At 38.1% G+C, this 18004-nt stretch overlaps 1 non-coding gene across 1 annotated transcript; it reads right to left on the bottom strand.

Annotated features, from left to right (window-relative positions):
* Positions 1-10030: 10030 nt before the first annotated feature.
* LOC114822365 (small nucleolar RNA R71) lies at positions 10031-10135 on the bottom strand. Its single transcript, XR_003770441.2, has one exon. It is a non-coding gene; the product is annotated as a small nucleolar RNA R71 (small nucleolar RNA).
* Between the last annotated feature and the right edge of the window lie 7869 nt (positions 10136-18004).

Genomic DNA, 18004 nt, shown 5'->3' with positions numbered 1-18004 from the left:
GTAGTGCGTCGCGGACAGAAACGAGATCATGCAGTTCCACTACCTCGGTCCCGCCAACTCTGGCGTTACGGTGTACGACGCTTGTAGGGGGAATATGGGGGTTTCATGGGAAAAAGAAAGAAAAGCAAAAGTAAGAAAAAGAAAAATGAGGAGGATATATCTTGACCAGGCTGCACATGTTCCCACTTTGAAATCTCAACTTGACCAACAAAAAGTTGTTGTTTATAATCTTGTGTCTAATACACGGCTTTTAGAAAGCAAGATACAGGAGGCATGATACCCTAAAAGCACGTGCTTAGTCTGCGAAGACTGCAACTAAAATGAGTGAGATGGTGGGAAACGTCAATACAAGTAGTGCTTTCTTAGCTTTTGATAAGATGGAAGAGAAAGAAATTACCTTTATTTCGTCAAAAATAAGAAAGAGTAGGGCCGAAGTGACAGCAATAAAGGAAGACCATGACAGTTGTGATGCTCATCAGAGAAGCATAGATAATTGTGGTGGTGATGGCATACAGAAAAGGGAATTATGGGCGTGACCCATTGAAGGGTCGGATTTTATTTTTAAATGATGTGATTTATTTTTCTTATCTTTCGGAGACATCTGTATAAACCCCATCAGAGGGTAATAAAAAAAAATAAAAAAAAAGGGCAAGCCAAAAATAATGGGTTGGAATGTTATGTGGAGGGCCAAGACCCATATGCCCAAAAGAGCCTGGCCCTATGGCTTCAAGTTTATTCGGCACTCTGCCACTATTATCACCAACCAGGTGATCAAAAGTACGCCCAATACTCCAAAATTATTCGGCACCCTACCACTATTATCACTAACCAGGTGATCAAAAGTATGCCTAATACTACAAAATTATTCGGCAACCTGCCACTATTATCACCGACCAGGTGATTAAAAGTACGTTCAGTATTATAAAAATTATTCGACAACCTGCCGTTATTATCACCAACCAGGTGATCAAAAGTACGTCCAGTACCCCAAAATTATACATGAGTATTACTTATGTCAATCATACATAAACATTCATGAGCATTATTCATGACAATCATACATAAACATTCATGACCATCATTCATGTCAACATTCATGAGCATCATTCATGTCAACATCCATGAGCATCACTCATGTCAATCAACATAAAACATTCATGAGCATCACTCATGTCAATCTGCTTCGAAAACTTCATTTACAGAGCTCCAACTTCGAGAGCTCCAGCTTCAAAAGCTTCAGTTACAGAGCTCCAGCTTCGAGAGCTTCATTTACAAAGCTCTAGCTTCAAAGCTTGACTTACAAAGCTTCAGTGCAAGGTATACAAATACCACCTCCGAACAATCGCCACTTCGACCTATACATGGATTGAATTTGAAGTCTTCAACCAACAGCCAACAGCCTCGTAACATGTGTTACTTTTAGTTAAGCATCATTTCAGATTGAGCACCGCCTCATATCGAGCATCAGTTCAAGACGACATCTAGTTACTTCGGCCCACACATGGACTGGATTTCAAGTCTCCAGCCAAAAGACTCTCTTAACTGAAGACTTAGGGGACTACTGTTTGTACCATACTTAGGGCTTCCGTATTTAGATCTCGTATAAATACTCTTAGGACTCAAATGTAATTATGTAATAAATGAAGAGGTAAATATGAAATAAGTGAGGAGCCTTTATTCTATAAAACGACCCCTCACTCTCCTCATTAGGGGAGGCCAATTCCTAGGCCAATTCTTAGGCCCTGGGAAAAGCTCTCTCACCCTCGGAAGCTCTCACCCTCTCCCTCACAATCCTCTTAGAGAAATACAATATCAGTGTGGACGTAGCCCAAACATTGGGGTGAACCACGATACATCTTGTGTTATTTACTTTCTTGCAGATTCACGGTCAGATTTACGTTGTTCCAAAACCTCTGGTTTTGTTAGATTGCAAAAATTTGGGGGAGTTATACAAACCCTATGCACTATTCTAAAAATCCTGCCTAGGTGGCAAACCACCATCCTGATTAATTCTTAGGCATTTGAAAATTAAGAAAGGGCATCTAGACCTGCTTAGGTGTTCACTTAGCCCACCTGAACATGCCTAGGCACCCGCCTAAGTAACGACTCTCACTTAGACAGAAGATAGATAAATTTCATTTTTCATGTTATTTTTTTCAATAAATTGTAAGAGACTTGTAAATACTTATATGAGCACACATTATATGTTCATTCCCCATGTTTTCATTATGTTCTAAAACTTTATAATCTATATATCGTTTTATTTTGCAATTTATGTATCCCATTTAAATTTTGTAGTTTTTAAGTATAAGCAGACACTTATTTATATGATACTTAATAGATTTACTTAACTCTCCCTAGTTCGCTTAGGCCCCCACCTAAGCTCCACCTAGTCGCCTAAGGCCCCAATCCACGCGCCCGACTAGTTCCTAGCATCTTTTGAAACCTTGACCTTATCCCGTCAATTCAAACGATCTAAAAAAAATAAAAAATCTTCCTGATTCCAATGTTTTAGAGATTATAGTTTGAATTATGATACCACGTTGGTTCCTGTGAATGATAAAACCACATTGCAGCTGATTTGGGTTTTGAATTGGTTTCCTCCATGGCGCATAGGTTAAATATGTCCCTAATGTTGGAAGTATGCCCACAAAGCCATTAATTTGATGTAATAGCTCTTGGAATACTTATTGTATTAAACTTTTATATGTTTAATGAAGGGCAAAGCTTATTGTTAATCACTATTTATTGTATCATGTGTTTAAGCAATAAGGGAATCCAAGGAATGTATTTGATCTAAGAGATAAGTGATTTAAGTAAGTTAGATTAACGAGACCTTTCTCTTATGTTCATTCCTAAAACATTCCTAGCCATAGGATTGCCAATTGGGCATTGACAATCCGCTAAGGTTAGTATGTGTTATGTTGACTCAAGCGCGAGTATGACAAGTCTCAAGTCATTTAGTGTTGGACACTAAGACAAACACATAGGTGCTCGAAAGAGTAATCGAGTACACTGAACAACGATCAAAAGAGAGTTCGAACATACATGTCATGTAAGAACTCGATAGTTGCAATATGCAAAGTAGTCCTTTGACCTGAGGCATCATAGATGTCTAATGGTTAGGTTCTTGATCTTTGATCATGTTAAATGGCATTCCATTGGAGTGTCCACGGCATTCTTGGGATCAAGCTATCTTGTCATGTAGGCATATGAATGCACAACAAGGGATCTCTAACCTTCTATGGTGGAAGGAGAATACTCTAAGATATGATTCGGGAGTCTTTGGCCAAAACATATGAATATGACTTAGGAAATTTGTTCCAAATCATATTCAATCGAATCATATAGAGAAGCATCACATTGGATAGTAGACATGAAACAAACTATCACTCAAACAATGTAATTAAGAGTATTGTATTAGAGAAGGACCGTATTGCATTGTAGTTGTAATTGGATAGGTTCTCCAACCACTTCTACTTAGCTTGGGTAACCATGATATGCTGCTAGGTGTCACTCATGGTTTGTGGAAGCCTTGAAGATTAGCCAACACTAATCAAAGGGAGAATTGAAATGTTGTTTCAATTCACAATCGTTCGTTAAGAGTAACAATCGTCCACTGCCTCGCTAATTGGAACCTAATGGATCGTACACCGAGTAAGGGTGAAAGTGAAGAAATATAAATGAGATGGATAAGCAATTAAATGGTTTAATTGAGAATGGTCAAGATTAATTAATTAGTTAATTAATTTTACGAAAGGTTCGTATTGGGCTTTTAAGTTGGTTTTGGGATTCGGGGCTCAAAAGCGTTTTGGTCCACAAGGCCCATTATGTTTAAGTTGTATGACAACTAAAACAAAATGGGCAATTAGCCCAATAACAAAGGTAAGGCCGGCCATAAGGGTGAGGGTAGCAAACTTGGATTAATTACAAGTTTGCCACTCACTTGAAATAAAGTATAAAATCAACTTTATAGCTTTATTTCTCATTAGGGTTTTTCTTGGTGAAATGAGGTGAAACACTTTCTCTCATTTTCTCTAAAGAGGCCGGCCACTTAGAGGGGAATTAGCTAGCAATCTTTTCTTCTCTAAGTCATCCATTTCATCTTCACACTTCATCCTTGGTGTGGAGACTTAGAGACATCAAGCTTTTGATGTTTTTGGAGAACTAATCCTCAAATCCTCAAAGAAGCAAAGGAGCACTAAAAGGAGGAAAATCACAAGGAAGATCCAAGGAGCAAGGAGGTGACTTGAAGGCCCTCCACTTGGGTGAGTCCCTTGTGTAATCAAGGATGAGCTTCAAGGGTAAAGAAACTCTAAATCTTTCCTTCTCTTTAATGTTGTTAAAGAGTTTATTGGTTCACCATATACTAGGCTTTGAAAGTCATGGGTTTTATGAATTGTTTTTTAATGCATGCCTACTTTAATGTTGTTGATGCACAAAATCAGTGAGGACTTTGGTACAACAGAAAGTGTCAGGTTTGTGACCTTCGCTTGGTTGCTTCGATCACTAGTGAAGATAAGTACGTAAATGAATAGGGACAGGGAAGCAAACACAAGATGTACGTGGTTTACCCAGATCGGCTACGTCTACGGAGTAGAGGAGTTCTCATTAATTGTGAAGGGTTTACACAAATACATAGGTTCAAGCTTTCATTTTGTGAGTTCTAGTGAATAGTTTAGTACAAAATGACATTAGAGATTATTGTGGGAGAATGATCCCTATTTATAGAAGAGAGTTTCTAGTTTTGTTCTAACATTGACACGTGACGTGTTGTGATTGGCTTCTGATGTTGACACGTGTCTAGCTGTGATTGGCTTCTGATGTCGACACGTGTCGCATTGTGATTGGCCTCCTGGTTGAAGGGAAGCTCTTCTGGGTCCTTGACGGTATAACGTTGACCGGTGCTCAGTAGTTTCGGGATTGGTCAAGTATGGTACAAACAGTGCTCCCCTAAGTTCCCGAGTGAGGGAAGCTCCTCGGTTGGGGACTTGCAAGATCCAAGCCATTGAGTAATCATGAAACTTCTAAGTACTGAAGTGTGGTATCATTTTCACGTGCCTTATCTGTCTCATATGTAGATGTGGCATCTTCTCTGGAAGTACTTTTCCTCCATCCATGGGTGGTATCTTTAACCGATGAAGATGCACAAGGTAATGTATCAATTTCACTTGAAGCTTACTTGTAGTTTCAGGCTTGGTCAAGTGCGATACAAACCCTGTAATAGGAGTCCCCTAAGTCGCCGAGCTAGGAGATCTGCCGAAAGAGGTGACAGACAAGGTAGTGCACCCTTAATTTCCCGAGTGAGGAAAACTTCTGATAGGAGCATATTTATGCGACTTAGTATGTTTGTTTTCGTGCATTTATGTTCTTAGTTCTTAGTTATGTTAGTAGTTTAAGCCATTTTCGTGTGTTTATAGGTTCTATGGGCCAAAGATGCAAGAAGATGCATTTTGGAGCATTTTGGAGCATTTTTGGGCCAAGATTGGATGGTGCAAACATGGAGACATGAGGATGGACGAATTTGAATATTAGAAGGCTAGGAAATCAGCATTTGTGTGTGCAAGTGTGTTGGCCTACAACTACAAACATCATAGCTGCCATGTGATGGCAGAAAATGTGTTTATTGCTAGCTAAATGGATGAAGAGCATGTATGTGCAAGTATAAACACCACATGGGCAGCAAGGAATCAGAAATTAAAGCATGGAAGAGTGGGAAGTGATGAGGACAACACACACACACACACACACGGCAATGGCAGATTTCTACAATAAGGGGAGTGAATGGACAACAGAAAAGCAAGGAAATTGGACCACTATGAAGTGGATTTCTTGTTGGTCTCCCACTTATAGCTTTGGGTGGCTTTGGAATGATTATTTCTAGGTGGAAAGAGCACAAAAACAGCACACACACATGCAAAACAAAGCTGGCAGCATCCTTTCTTCCCTTTGCCGTGAGTTGTCATGTCCATTACCTTGCATTTCTTTTCATTTTCAACCTCTATATAAACACCATTCAGCCTTCAAGGAAGACACACAGAAATTCATACACATTTACATTAGTTCCAAGGCTTGCAAAGAAGGAGGAGTGCTTGGAGTTGTACTAGCCATTCCATTGGAGTTGTTGGAGCATTCTAGGTGTATTCTACTTTGTTTTTCTATGTTTAATATCAATTGTTTTTGTTTAATTGCAAGTATGAGGAACTAATCCCCTACTTAGCTAGGGGGAAGTTCAAAGCCATGAATATATTTGTAATATGAATTGATTACCTTCAGTTGTAATTTCTGAGTTGTGATTTAATTTGCTTAACTGCTTGATTGATAACTAATTTGTGTATGTTGGTTGAGAGTGCACGCTTAATTTTCATGCATGAATTTGATGCTAGAATATAAGGGAGTTTCACCAAATCGTTATGAACTTATATTCACAAGTAGTGAAGGTTGTTATCCACAATCGTGTTAAGTGAATTCTAGGCTGGATTAACATGCGTATTCCATAGTTATGAATGCCTAGTCAATGTTTATGATTTCCGTTGAACTTAATGATCTTTGTTGAATGTCTCTATCATGCGTATTCCATAGTTAGGGATTTTGATGAGGAATAATTTGGTTGTAATGCGTATTCCATTCAATCCAATGAATCTAGGGAAATCTAAGAGTTAATTTAAGCGGACCTAATTAACTTGGAACATTGAGATTTACAATTTATTGAAAGAACAACTGAAAATCAATTTAGGTTGCATATGTGTCATGTGTGGAGAAGAACCCTCTAGCTAGTCCGTCACCTGTCCTTTCACCTTAATTTCATGCTTTTGTCAATTCTGTAATTTATTTAAGTTTAATTTACTTCTCGTCAAAACCAAACCCCCCCATTATTAAATTATATTATTTAGTTAGTTTTCATTGTTGTTAGTCTTTTAATTCAATTTCCATCCATTTCAGTTTCTAGTGTCTAATTTGATTGTTTTCATTATTTTGAGTCATTCTAAGTGTGTTTCAAGTTATTAGAGTTTTTAGCCTAGTTTTGTGTCCTTGAGTCTTGTTTAATATTTTAAAATTAATTTAGAATAGATTAGCAATCCCTCCTAATCCCCGGCCTAGAACGATACCCTACTTACATCTATACTACAATTGTCAAAAAGAGGGTTTAATTTGTGTGTCAAGTAATTCTCACATCAACTTCTCGTTTGGAGACTTGAAAAATCTAAGTCACTAAGTGGTCGTGAGACTTCCGAGTATCAAGGTGCAGTAGCATATGGTAGGAGTCCCCCAAGTCTCTGGTCGAGGGAGTTGACGAATGAGGCATTTCCTTTCTAAGTGGTAGCCCAAAACTCCTTCTTCATATATATTTGTTATGAAAGTTGTTAGGCCCAAAGAAGAGGAGGCTTAGGCAATTGTTTTTTTTTTTTTTGAATTTCCAAATTTCCGGATTTTTGAATTTTCGAATTTCCGAAAAAATAAAAAATAAAAATAATATATATATATATATATATATATATATATTTAAAAGCTTTGTAGGTGAAGCTTTGGTGTTGAAGCTTTGTAGGTGAAGCTTTGAGGTTGAAGCTTTGTTGGGCATCATGAATTGATTTTGCTTCACACTATCTTGATGAAGAGTGTGTGAAGCTTTTATATGTTTTGGTGTTGAAATTTTGTATTGTAGGTGAAGCTTTGGGGTTGAAGCTTGATAGGTGAAGCTTTGGTGTTGAAGCTTTATAGGTGAAGCTTTGGTGTTGAAGCTTTATAGGTGAAGCCTTGGTGTTGAAGCTTTTTAGGTGAAGCTTTGGTGTTGAAGGGTTGAAGCTTTATAGGTGAAACTTTTGGTGTTAAAGCTTTATAGGTGAAGCTTTGGAGTTGAAGCTGATGAGTAGATTTTATATTATATATTTTACCATAATCTTAGTATATTTTGGTTAATATTTTGGAAGAATTTTGATACTTTGAATTGTATTTTCAATATAGGACTTTCGACTTCCTCTGGAGCAAAACAGGATCAAATGGACGAATTTTGGAGTAATTCCAGTTGGAGGACGTTCATGAGTCACTTAGCTTGATCGTATCAAAATTTGGGATTTTTCCACCAAGCGGTTATTTTCTGGCGATGAAAGAAAGAAGCAATGCGCAGTGCTGGAAAATGACGTTTTTGGGCTTAAATGACGTTTTTGGAGCCCAAGATGACCTCGAATGGGTTCGTGGCCTTCTGGAAAAGTGTTCAGAATATTCCAAACATCAAATCCAGCTATATTGGGCCAGTTTTAGAGCAGCTTATGGGCCAAAACGTGGCTGTTCAGATTTTAGACGAATTTTACTATTTTTATTTAGGGTTTTTATTAATTTTAGTTTGCTAGGGTTTGGGTGGTGGCTTAGCAAATATATTGCTTAGCCGTCTACAGTTTTAGTGGACGCTTTCTTTGATGCAATTTTGGAGACAGAGAGAATTGCTAGGGTTTTGGAGATTTTCTACTTGAAGGTGTTTTCAATCCTTTTCTTAATAATATTTTCTATGATTTCAATTATGAATATGCGGAACTAATTTCTATTGCTAGGGCGAAGCCTTGAGCCTTAGCATGAATATGTGATTTTTATTTAATTGCTTATGGTTGATTGCATGCGTACTTTGAATTGTTAATCACCGGGATAAAAACTATCTAATTGTTTTAATGCCTGATCACCATTAGGATTTTTAGAAAAGTAATTTGATGCAATTTTGGTCGGAAGGTTCCCTGAAATTGACGCTGGCTTCTTGTGATTAATAATTGTAATTTCTTTTAGGATGAATATCACGTCTTAAGGATTGCATGGTTTTTCAAAGGATTTTCATAAAGCATAATGAGTCTTTCATGTTTAGATTTGATCCGAACGTCCGGACGGGTTGCATGTTAGATATACGTTCTATATTGGAGGTTCCAAGTAGAATATGAATTAGGAAAATCTAACCTTCAAAGTGGCATGTGTAGATCATAAGTAATGGGTAAAAATTCATAGGATTGCTAGGTGATGGTGGAACCCTAGTGCTTTCTTAATTTGATTTTTCTAAAAACTGTTTTCTTTTCTCTCTAGCTTTAATATTGCAGATTATCTATTTTAATTCATTAAATTCGTTTTTACTTTAATTAGGTTATAAAATCAATCATCCAAATTTCTACTTTACAATCATTAATTAAAATCTGATTTGTTTCGAATTATTTAATAATCCCTGTGGAGAATGACCTTGCGAGATCCGTTTATACTACAATAACCTTGTGATTCTTGCAAGTAAAATAGAAGGTTTTTATCGCATTCACATGAGTTGTAAAAATCCCTATCAAGAAAATGGCGCTGTTGCCGGGGATTATTTAAAATAATCCCTACGAATCAGATTTTTAATTAGTTATTGCTGTTTATACATATAAAAAAAAAATTAATTTTCGTTTTATTTTATTTTTACAGATTATAACAGTACAACAGTACAGATTTCAGAAACTGTGCGAAACTGTGCATGGTCAGCACCCGTTCAACAGTGCAGAAATTGATTCCATTTGATCCAGAATTTGAGCAGCATTTAAGGAGGAAACGCAGGGAGCAAAATTTGCAGCGGGTTCGTCCACTGCAGGAGACATTTCTGGAAACAGTATCTACTGGGGACCTGCACAACAAAGACAAAATGGCGTTTGTAATTCCAGAGGCAGGTCTGCCCCTGGGTGATTCACTGACAGCCCATACAACAAATATACCCAGTTGCATTACATATCCGGCAGTGGAAGAAGGGACTGCATTTGAAATAAAACAGCACATGTTGAATATTCTACCTACGTTTCATGGGTTTTCATCTGATGATCCTAACATGCACATTGCAGAATTTTTAATGGGGTGCAAAAACATTTTGGTGAGGGGATTTTCGGCTGAATCTATTAAGTTGCGGTTATTTCCATACACTCTAAAGGATCAGGCAAGGAGATGGCTCCTCACACTCCCATCTGGAAGCATTACAACTTGGGCCCAACTCAGTGAAAAATTTCTAAACAAGTATTATCCAGCTTCTAAGACTCTTGACATGAGAACTCAGATTTTATCTTTTGCCCAAAAACCAAACGAAGAGTTTCATGAGGCGTGGGAGCGGTTTAAAGAGTTGATTAGAAAATGTCCGCATTCGGGTATTAGCACAACTGATCAAATGCACATATTTTTCAGAGGGTTGAATATGACTACAAAAACTCTTGTCAACGCATCATGCGGAGGTACCTACAAAGACAAAAATGCACAAGAGGCTTGTTTGTTATTTGAAAAAATGGCAGAAGATACTCAGCAGTGGGCAGTGGAGCAGCCACAATCTAGGTCAGCTTTTGAGATGTCTACTGATTCCCCATATGTTACAGCACAAATTGAAAAAATGGAGAAAAGGCTTGACGCAAAATTTGACATGTTATTAAAAAGAATGCCAGGTTCTCAAGTTGCTGTACAGCAGTCCTTACAATCTGCCTGCAGCATTTGCAGTTTGACAAATCTTGATTTTTTGAGCTGTCCACATAAAGATGCTTATCCGGAGTTTATGGCGGAGCAGGTTAATTCATTCAATAATTTTCAACGTCCCAGATATGACCCGTATTCAAATTTCTACAACCCAGGTTGGAGAGATCATCCTAATTTAAAGTGGGACAAAGATCAACACACTAGGCCTCAATTTCAACAGCAGGTACAACAACATGCTGCACCTAAGGCTGCTTGGGAAGTTGCAATTGAAAAATTAGCAAATACTACCAGTCAAGAAATCCAAAATCTGCATGCATCAATGAAAAATATGGAAAAACAAATTGGGCAAATTGCTTTGCAGGTTTCAGAAAGGGCACCAGGTTCATTTCCTAGTCAAACAGTACCTAATCCAAGAGGACGAGAGGAATGCAATGCTGTACACACTTTACGGTCTGGCAAAATTTACAACAGCAACCATGAAAATTCTGTTGAAAATTCGCAGGTAGCAGAACTGCCTCAACCTAAATCTGCAAATTTTGCAGATTCTGGAATTTCTGCAGATTCTGGGCAGTCTCAAGACAGATCCGAAAATACTGAAGAAGCTACCACAAAAACTGCAGAACGTGTTTATGAGCCTCCTATGCCCTACCCAGAAAGGTTGAAGCCTAAAGCTAAAGATCAACAGTTGACAGATTTTATGAAAACTCTGGCTAAGGTTCAAATTAATCTTCCATTAATTGATGCAATCAAGAACATTCCATCTTATGCCAAGTTTTTTAAGGACGTTTGTACAAAGAAAAAGAAGCTTGTGGATTCTGAAAAACTTTAGTAACTAGAAAAGGGCCTCTCCATCGAGACTCTTGTTTCCCTGGAAATATCTTGAAATCTGAACTTAATAACCACACTTTTTTACCAGGCTGTATTTTCTTAAAATTTGGGCTGCTTGGCAAATTTTCATATATTTTCATAGTGTTAATTGGCTGGTCTTCATGTAGCACCATTTGCTGCTGTGGTTTAGGACTTGTACAATCACGAGTTAAATTTGGGGGCTTTATGGACAGATGGTCAGTTGATGATCTGTTCATAAACTTGGCGCTTGGTAAACCATCCAATGCATCAACACGCATGCATTCTTGCTTGTCACCTGAATGTATGCTTGCTTCAAACAACTTGAAAACAACAGTTTGATCCTCAACCCGGAATGTTAATGTTCCGGCTTCAACGTCAATAAGAGTCCGGGCTGTTGCCAGAAATGGGCGGCCCAAAATAATGGGCGTTGTCAAATCCTCATCCATGTCTAACACCATAAAATCAGCCGGTAAATATAAATTGTCAACTTTCACAATAACATCTTCAATGACTCCTCTAGGGTAGGTAATTGAACGGTCAGCCAATTGAATAATACTGGAGGTTGGCTTCAGCTCCCCTTCACCTAGACGTTTGAAAACAGAATATGGCATTAAGTTTACACTAGCACCTAAATCAATTAAAGCACTACTAAAATCACAATTTCCAATGGTGCAAGAGATAGTAAAACTCCCTGGATCTTTTTTCTTTGGAGGCAATTTATGCAATAAGACCGCACTGCACTGTTCTGTTAGAATCAGGGTCGTTAAAAAATTTTCATTCTTGTTAAGTTAATATCCATAGATTATTTTAAACGTTAGAACAAATGGACATGGTAAAGATTAATCCCACATTAGAGTCTTTTCTATTTATCGTTGCTTAGACACTAATTCATTAATTATACTTTGAACTTTGCACATCACATCAACATGGTTTGTGGGGAGTGAGATTGAAACACTTGCTTTTAGTCTAAGTTTATTTTTAATTTTTGTTTTAAGTAAAGTCAGTTATTATTGTGAATAAAGTAATAATTGTCTCACCCGAGGTTTTGCCTAGTAACCGGGCCAGTCCTGCCTAATCAGCAGTGATTCTCGCGTCAAACGGTAGAGTTTTGGCATGAGGCAGGGTGGTTAGTTGGTTTCGTAGCCTTTTCAGTTCGGGTTAATAAGTCCTTAGGGGTGTTCTACACCTAGTGCCCTAAAGCCCTAGTGGTTTGGGAGTCATTGACCTAAAGCTCGCTACATGGGTTGGATTGAAAGCTTAAGTGAACCGACATTGCACGACCACTACTGTTACTGAAAAAAAAAAATGTTATATATGAAAAAAAAAAAGAGAAAAAAAAAGTGAAAAAGAAAAAAAAAGAAAAAAGAAAGAGAGTTATATTTAAAGTTACTATGTGTGAAATAAATAAGGACGACAGGTAAGTGTTTTAGTCGAGTCTCCTTAATTATGTTGGTTCACTTTACACCAAAGGAAGTTTGTGAATTCTTTTCTAATTGATTCTAAATGGCTTAGACTCTGTGGTGGGATTGGTTGGAACTTTTGAAAAAAATGTTCTAGTTTTTAAAATTTGCTATGGATTGCAACTTTGAAGATGAAAATTTTGTCAGTTAATTTTAGCTAGTTGTCTAGTTTGTTAAGTTTTTATTTTTGTTTGAGTCTTGTTTTGCTTGAGGACAAGCAAAAAGCTAAGTTTGGGGGTATTTGATGAGTAGATTTTATATTATATATTTTACCATAATCTTAGTATATTTTGGTTAATATTTTGGAAGAATTTTGATACTTTGAATTGTATTTTCAATATAGGACTTTCGACTTCCTCTGGAGCAAAACAGGATCAAATGGACGAATTTTGGAGTAATTCCAGTTGGAGGACGTTCGTGAGTCACTTAGCTTGATCGTATCAAAATTTGGGATTTTTCCACCAAGCGGTTATTTTCTGGCGATGAAAGAAAGAAGCAATGCGCAGTGCTGGAAAATGACGTTTTTGGGCTTAAATGACGTTTTTGGAGCCCAAGATGACCTCGGATGGGTTCGTGGCCTTCTGGAAAAGTGTTCAGAATATTCCAAACATCAAATCCAGCTATATTGGGCCAGTTTTAGAGCAGCTTATGGGCCAAAACGTGGCTGTTCAGATTTTAGACGAATTTTACTATTTTTATTTAGGGTTTTTATTAATTTTAGTTTGCTAGGGTTTGGGTGGTGGCTTAGCAAATATATTGCTTAGCCGTCTACAGTTTTAGTGGACGCTTTCTTTGATGCAATTTTGGAGACAGAGAGAATTGCTAGGGTTTTGGAGATTTTCTACTTGAAGGTGTTTTCAATCCTTTTCTTAATAATATTTTCTATGATTTCAATTATGAATATGCGGAACTAATTTCTATTGCTAGGGCGAAGCCTTGAGCCTTAGCATGAATATGTGATTTTTATTTAATTGCTTATGATTGATTGCATGCGTACTTTGAATTGTTAATCACCGGGATAAAAACTATCTAATTGTTTTAATGCCTGATCACCATTAGGATTTTTAGAAAAGTAATTTGATGCAATTTTGGTCGGAAGGTTCCCTGAAATTGACGCTGGCTTCTTGTGATTAATAATTGTAATTTCTTTTAGGATGAATATCACGTCTTAAGGATTGCATGGTTTTTCAAAGGATTTTCATAAAGCATAATGAGTCTTTCATGTTTAGATTTGATCCGAACGTCCGGACGGGTTGCATGTTAGATATACGTTCTATATTGGAGGTTCCAAGTAGAATATGAATTAGGAAAATCTAACCTTCAAAGTGGCATGTGTAGATCATAAGTAATGGGTAAAAATTCATAGGATTGCTAGGTGATGGTGGAACCCTAGTGCTTTCTTAATTTGATTTTTCTAAAAACTGTTTTCTTTTCTCTCTAGCTTTAATATTGCAGATTATCTATTTTAATTCATTAAATTCGTTTTTACTTTAATTAGGTTATAAAATCAATCATCCAAATTTCTACTTTACAATCATTAATTAAAATCTGATTTGTTTCGAATTATTTAATAATCCCTGTGGAGAATGACCTTGCGAGATCCGTTTATACTACAATAACCTTGTGATTCTTGCAAGTAAAATAGAAGGTTTTTATCGCATTCACATGAGTTGTAAAAATCCCTATCAGAAGCTTTATAGGTGAAGCTTTTGTTGGCACCATAAATTAATTTTGCTTCACACTATCTTGATGAAGATAGTGCAAAGCTTTTGAGATTGATATTTGTCCTCCATTGATGAAGCTTTTGTTGGCACCATAAATTGATTTTGCTTCACACTATCTTGATGAAGATAGTGCAAAGCTTTTGAGATTGATATTTGTCCTTCATTGATGAAGCTTTTGTTGGCACCATAAATTGATTTTGCTTCACACTATCTTGATGAAGATAGTGCAAAGCTTTTGAGATTGATATTTGTCCTCCATTGATGAAGCTTTTGTTGGCACCATAAATTGATTTTACTTCACACTATCTTGATGAAGATAGTGCGAAGCTTTTGAGGATTGTAGTTGTGTTCCATTGATGAAGCTTTGTTGAATTTCCCAATTTCCAATTTCCTCATTTTTTTTTTATTTTTTTTTTTTGGGAAAACTAGAAATTTGAAAATGTGGGAGAGACAACGTATACAAATTTTGCTTCCATACTGTTAAGCGAGAGATTGTGATGCAAGCCACATCTTGTAGTAGTCGAAGGTTTGGATGAACCATATAAATTGAATTTGCTTCAAACAGTCTTGATCAAGAGCGTTTGAAGCTTTCTATGAGTTGTAGTGTTTGCATTGTTATAGGAGGATAAATGTCTGAAGCAGATGCAAGAGGGCTGAAGAGCTTGATCTTCGTATACCATGCACTAAAGCCATTGTTGGCTTGCAATAAGACTTTGTGGGTGACTATAACTTTTGTTAGGCATAAGTGCTCCCCTAGTTGAGTTGTAAAGCTTGATGGTTTTTGATTATTTGTGAATGCTAGGAGTTCACATGTACAAGTTGTACCACTTGTCTTCTGGTTAGTGGAATGAATGGTGGGTTGCTTTCATCACTTGGTTGGTGGTACGAATGTGAATTCCTTAATCACCTTTCATCACATTTCATCACCTGGTTGGTGACATGAAGGAGAGTACGCGTTGTACATTTCATCACCTGGTTGGTGGCATGAAGGAAAGTACGCGTTGTGCATTTCATCACCTGGTTGGTGGCATGAAGATGAGTTCCTTCTTCACCTGATTGGTGATAAGGGTGGCAAGTTTCCAAATAATATTAGAGTACGGGTTGTACATTTCATCACCTAGTTGGTGGTACGAAGGTGAGTTCCTTCATCACCTAGTTGGTGAGAATAAGGGCAAGGTGTCGAGGCACATTGTGGCAAATGTCGAATGACACAAAGTGTGTTGAACCCTTTCGAAGCACAGTTGGCTTATGTATGGATGTGTTGGAATGTATGATGTTTATGCATGAATGTGTTGGAATGTATGATGTTTATGTATGAATGTATTGGAATGTATGATGTTTATGTATGAATGTGTTGGAATGTATGATGTTTATGTATAAATGTGTTGGAATGTATGATGTAGATCCTTTGTATAGTCTTGTTGACACATACTTAGATTTTGTTTTGTATTGGAAACATTTGCGTTGAAGCTTCAACACTTGAGTGTTTCATTGCTCAGAATGTAAAAGAGTTTATGGCCGAGTTGGCTAAATCACCTCTTTATTGAATTCATACCAAATGGTCTTTGTTACATAGGATGCCGAACGGCTGTAGCTTAACACTTGTACAATGTGAGTCTATTTGTAATAGTACTTCAAGTGGTCAGCATTCCATGGATGGCCAAGGATCTTGCCATCGGAGTTTCTGAGCTTGTAGGAGCCAGGACGGCTGATGCCGACGACCTCGAACGGTCCGTCCCAGTTAGGACTGAGTGTTCCTTCACTCGGGACCCTATCACAGAGTAATCTTTTCTTCAGTACCCAGTCTCCCACTTTGAAAGAGCGAGGTTTGACCCTTGAGTCGTAGTAGTTGGAAATGCGCTGCTTGTAGGCGACATTCCTCAGGTGAGCCTGATTTATGTGTTCCTCGACTAGATCCAGGTTGAGGGTGAGTTGTTTGTCGTTCTCACTCTGCATGTAATTCTGGATTCGTTATGTTGCTTGCTCAAGCTCAACCGGGACAACTGCTTCTGTACCAAAAGCAAGTGAGAATGGAGTTTCTCCTGTGGAAGTCCGATATGAAGTGCGGTATGACCAAAGAACTTGGGGTACGAATTCTGGCCAACAACCTTTAGCTTTGTCCAAGCTAGTTTTCAGAGTGCACTTGATTATTTTGTTAACGGCCTCGACTTGTCCATTAGACTGGGGATGGGCTGGAGAGGCAAAACATAAGTTGATGTTGAACTTAGAGCAGAACATCTTGAACTTCTTGTTGTCGAACTGCCGCCCATTGTCCGTGACTATCGCATTGGGAATGCTGAATCTACAGAGGATGTTCTTCCATACGAAGTCTTCTATTTTTCCTTCAGTAATGGTTGCCAAGGGTTCTACTTCAGCCCACTTTGTGAAGTAGTCAACTGCAACGATTGCATAGCGGACCTTGCCCTTCCCTGTAGGCATTGGGTCGATCAAATCAAGTCCCCATTAAGCGAAGGGCCAAGGGCTGATCTGATCATAGGAGTGAGCGGCTCGGGATGGGAGTGAGGGATAGTTGCGTAGCGTTGACACTTATCACATGAGCGAGATATTCTGATGGCATCTTGGTGGAGTGTTGGCCAATAGTATCCTTGGCGAAATGTCTTGTGTGCTAGGGATCGAGACCCAGCATGATCTCCGCACCTCCTTCATGTATTTCCCGAAGGAGAATTTCCGCCTCCGCAGGTGTAAGGCATCTTAGGTAGGGCAGGGTAAAACCGCGCTTGTAGAGTTGGTCATTAATGATCAGGTAGTGAGCAGACTTGTATCGAATCTGCTTAGCTTGGACTTTGTCATTTGGGAGGGTGCCATGGGCAAGGAATTTATAAATTGGGGTGATCCAACTATTTCCTTGTTGTAAATTGCACACTTCCGCGACCATGGTGCTTGGTGCTGCCAACAATTCGATATGAATTTTTCTCCCAATCTTGTCTTCCACTACCGAGGCGAGGCGGGCCAAAGCGTCTGCATGACTGTTTGCCACTCGAGGAACTTGGGTGATCTGGTAGTGGAAGTGCTTGAGCAAAAGTCGTGTTTGCACAAGATATGCTGCCATGAAGCTATCATTCGCATCAAAGTTGTTCGTGACTTGGTTGACCACTAATTGGGAGTCACTGAAGATATCAATTTGTTTAACTCCAAGATGCTTGGCCAAACGTAAGCCTGCTAGAAGGGCTTCGTATTCGGCCTCATTGTTCGATGCCTTGAATTTGAAACGAAGAGCGTATTCTATCGCCACTTTGTCAGGGGTAGTGAGGACTATTCTTGCTCCGCAGCCCTGTGATAAGCTCATATTTATATATATTTTACATAAAATTCACTTGTCTTTTCTTAGTTAGTTCCTTATATTTTTGAGCTATTTACTATGTTTTTGTGTTTTGTGTGATTTATCAAGCAAAGAAAAGAAAAGTAGCACAAGTGAATTATTAAGTAACAAATTCGTCAAAACTGCCTGTGCAGATTATCTGACTTTGGAAGCATGTTACAAACAGCTCAGAATGAATGGGA

This window comes from Malus domestica, chromosome 15 (genome assembly GCF_042453785.1).
Source record: "Malus domestica chromosome 15, GDT2T_hap1".
Taxonomy (NCBI): domain Eukaryota; kingdom Viridiplantae; phylum Streptophyta; class Magnoliopsida; order Rosales; family Rosaceae; genus Malus; species Malus domestica.
Note: the sequence above shows the minus strand (reverse complement) of the source record. Positions and strands in the feature narration are given on the sequence as shown.